Raw genomic sequence first — 4,290 nt, 5'->3', positions numbered from 1 at the left:
TCGTCTATCCGTATTTAGTTATACGACTGTTGAATCCGTATGATCTTCATTGATCTTTGAATTTTTTACCATTTATGTGTGAACGGATGATGTTAATTAGACTTAATCAAATTATTACAGATTTTAATATTAACCGGGTTTTACCGGGTTAATTGTCACCGACTCAACCTATTTTTTTTATAAATCCGATTGGGTCTTTCCGAATGGAAAATAGGCAAAGGCCCGCTTCTCCTTAGGCCAATTAGTTCGACCGAACATGACGATTTGGATTTTAAAACACTGATAATTATAAATCATTTTTTTATAATATAACATAAATATTTTCAATTTAACATAATATAAAATTACCAATATTCCCTCCCATTGTATATAATCAACGAAAAATGCAATTCACTCAGTATAAAGGCATCCTTTTAGACGCCGGATCAAATTCCATAAAACCATTTGTTAGGTTTAATCAATAAAAAAAGTTTTTATTTATTAATTTATTTATAATTTTTTTTAATAATCTGTCTGAAGATGACATGTTTTCACTCAAGCCGGAGAGAAAACAATCTCTAATTCGATTACGTTTCGAGATGACAATCAATAAAGTTATAAGGACAAATAATTCCAAATGCAAGTACTAATTTTTCAGAATCGGCTTTCTCGCATGACCAACTTTATATGACATTATCCGAAAGAATATCACGTGTCAATACAAAAGTATTAGTGAACGATGACGAACAATTCAACGATAATGAAGTCTATAAAGAAAATGTGATATATATAAAAGACTTGCATGATTAATAATGCACAGTCAATCATGTGTTCATGTACATATCTAAAGAATCTCAAATTTTCATTTTTAATAAATATTATTTTGTTTTTGCTAACATGACTTTTATTGATAATTGTTTAGATGTATTAAATTATTTGTGCAAAAGAACTAATCGGCTTTAGAAACTAATCTCTAAAAGAACGATTTGCACCCGTCGATTAGCGCGGGTAAGTTGCTAGTACCTTAATAAGCATTTAGCTTCAAATGCTGAATTTTAAAATGTACAAATCATATTGTTATATGTACAATAACTTTATACATTAAAAAAATCATAAATCTTAGGTCAACAATTGAAAAAGTCAAGATAAAAATTAAGAGATAGTTTATTAGCTGGCCTTTGAAGTTTGATTTAGTAGTCCTCACTTTCATTTCAGCCACTTGAATCGGTCAAACCTTACTTTCATAACAACTTGAATCGGTGAAACACGATCTATATTAACAGTTTAACACATCTTCGAAGGTTGATCTGTAACTCTCTCTTCGTCCGGAAGAGCGACAACCTTTACGGCCGCCAACCCCCGACACCACCACCACCAGTTCTTCCTTCTCCCACAGTTGGCTATGTGTGGCTCGAGTGAATGTGTTCGACAATTGCTCACGGTGGTGTCATGTTTTGTTGAAGGTCCGACTATGGTGTCGGGCTTCGATTTAGATGATGATGGATTAACCGTCTACCTCTGCCTCCACTATTAATCGCCGCTATCAGCAACCTTCACAGCCACCAATGGCTACCATCTAGAAATGAAGAATAGTAGCCATCCCCACCACTTTTGTATTTTGTCTCTTAAAATCCCTAGCCATTCCATCTCTCTGTATCTGAAAGACCAAATATATTTATCATCTATGTCTCTCAATCTCAGGCCACAACTGCCACCTCCTAAGAAGTCGTCGACTTCCACAAACCCTAGGTGCCTCCACGACCACCATGCCACCATCTTCAAGAGTAATCGTCGTGTTCTAGGGCGTCTGACCCGCTGGAGTCCATGACGACTACTAACACTGGTAGTTTTTTTTGTCTAATGTTAATTAATTAATTTTGTTATAGTTCTTTTTATCTAATACCTAATCAGAACTATGTGCTCCATTGAAGTGATCTTTCGACCAATTTAATATTGTATAACAACACTTTCAAGTTTGGATGATTATGTGTGGGGGTGTTTAGTTTTTCAGGACATTTGATGTTTTATTAGACGACACTATATGCAGTGGTTTTGGGGTGTGCAAGTTCGACTTTGTTGGTGGCTTGGATTTTAGGTATCCTCTGTTACGATCTCAAGTCCTAAACATCATATTTAGAAACTAATAATCTACATTCAAAGTAAGCAATGATTTCAACCCTATACGCATCAGTCTTCTGTGTTTTATGATCTTTACGTGTAAGTATTAATCAATATCTGTAAAAAGTTTTAATTTTGAGATTTCCCCAATTTTTCAATATTTCTGCTTAAACATCAATGATGAAGCCTTAAATTGTCTGTTCACAATCTAGGGTTCTTTCTTTTTGCATTTAGTATATATTTTCCTATTTTTATATGGGATTCTAACTATTTTTTGTTATTTTTCATGTAACAAAAGTCGAAACAGAAAATATGAAGGTGGTGGAAGATATGAGTTAGTTCTGTTGGTATGTAGTTCGGTTCTTACAATTTGGGGTATTTCAGTAATTTCACTTGCATTTTGATCACTATGGACCTACTACCTACAGAGTGTGAAGTTGTCAAAGCTAGATCTATGAACACAGTTGGGCGTTTGATTGGGGAAGTAAAAAAAAAATAGAAAGAGATTGTTGTGAAGTTGATGATCCTTGCATGTTTACAACCAACCTATGTTGCAAGTTGAATGTAGGGCCGGTGGACAACTGGTTATGTTTGTCTTCTGAGGTTACATTTAAATGTACCTTAATTTAAAACCAAGGTACTTTTTGTCACATTACACACATACATATACAACAACATTCACACACACACATACACACTTAATGTATATGTTTATGTGTGCGCCTCAATGTGTGTGATTTGGTTGCTATGCATGTATGGAAAAATGACCATTTTGTCCTTACAAGTGGTATTTCAATTAAATTAAAAAGTTAAAAATTAACTTTTATCCGACCCTTCTGTCTATATTTGTTTTTTTTTGTTTAATTTCTAGGCTATCTCTTCTTCCCTGATATCATGATTTGACCAGACCTTTTATTATTGTTTGTATATATATGTTGATTTCATTTTAACTTTATGCTAACAATAATGTGTAGTTTGGTCCTTTCCAAGAAAAAAAAAGGTTGAGTGTGCCAAGGTGAAGGTAAGAACCTGTTTGAATTTGCTTGAATTGTGTCGTTGGAGTCTGTTCATGTAGGTGGTAGGTTATGGACTTCCGGATTAGTAAAAGTCTTTAACATGGTTTCACTTTGTTGCTCAATTGTAGCAAGAAGTTTCTCATTTCTTTTTTATTTTTTTAATTCCAACTTATTGAGAAAAAGGAAGTTGAAGTTCCAATTACAAAATAAACAACAAAGATAGATACAAATAAGTATATTGTGTTATACGAATAAGTATTGTTGTAATGGAATAATTAAATGCAAGTGGGATGTCATTCTAACCTCATTTTTAGTTAACATGATACCATTCTTCTCATTTGGGAAATCGGATTTTAGGTGTAACACGTGATGCCATGCGCCATTTTAGTTAACCTATTATTTAATTGTGATTCATATTTGGCTTCGTCATCATTATGTACCAATAATAGCAATGCATTTTAATTAATATGATATTAGCAAAGTACTTTCTTTTCCCATATATTTATAACAACCAATGAGCTGAAATGTTGCTATAATCTCGAATATTAATAAATTACATTGCTACTACTTTTGAAAATATGTTCATGATTAAATTTTCAAGTATGTTGCTATAACAAAAAAGAAATTGAAAGTAAGTTGCTATATTAGTAAAATCTGAAATACAACGCTACAAAGGAATTGACCATAAATGAAGTGCATTGACTAATATATTTGTTTTCTATCTAATTTGTAATAAATGTGGTTGTGATCTATTGCCATATTAGTAAAATCTAGAGAACTGATGTAATGTCTACGGTGGACTAGAGTGTGGATTTTAAGAATGCAACTTAAATATCAATGTTTTTATTGGATAATACTTATTGTTCATTGGTTTGTATCTTTTAAATATGTACTTAATGGTTTGTATTTATTTTTTATCAACACATTAATAGGTCGAAAAGAATAAGTCGCAAAAAGATAGGACTTTTAAATAGTGGAAATAATAATGTCTTTCTTGAATATCTAATAATCCTTTTATGAATTTTATAATTGTTTATAATTTATTAAGATTATTATTTTATATTAGTTTAAGCAGAGACTTTTTCAATGTAACTTTTTTTTAATAACGATAATCAATCAACATAAGGATCAAGATGTAGTCTCTATTACATATTATGTATCTACCATTTTTAAAATT

The 4,290-nt window shown here is 31.8% G+C and overlaps 1 long non-coding RNA gene across 2 annotated transcripts; it reads left to right on the top strand.

Annotated features, from left to right (window-relative positions):
• Positions 1-1,199: 1,199 nt before the first annotated feature.
• LOC145103743 (uncharacterized) lies at positions 1,200-3,530 on the top strand. Of its 2 annotated transcripts, XR_013706829.1 has the most exons (4): positions 1,200-1,822; positions 1,983-2,074; positions 2,396-2,444; positions 2,526-3,530. It is a non-coding gene; the product is annotated as an uncharacterized LOC145103743 (long non-coding RNA). The 2 variants fall into 2 exon arrangements; XR_013706828.1 differs by having other exon boundaries at positions 2,396-3,530.
• The last annotated feature ends 760 nt before the right edge of the window (positions 3,531-4,290 follow it).

Source organism: Lactuca virosa, chromosome 4, assembly GCF_052849685.1.
Source record: "Lactuca virosa cultivar CGN04683 chromosome 4, Lactuca_virosa_CGN04683_v6, whole genome shotgun sequence".
Classification (NCBI taxonomy): domain Eukaryota; kingdom Viridiplantae; phylum Streptophyta; class Magnoliopsida; order Asterales; family Asteraceae; genus Lactuca; species Lactuca virosa.
Note: the sequence above shows the minus strand (reverse complement) of the source record. Positions and strands in the feature narration are given on the sequence as shown.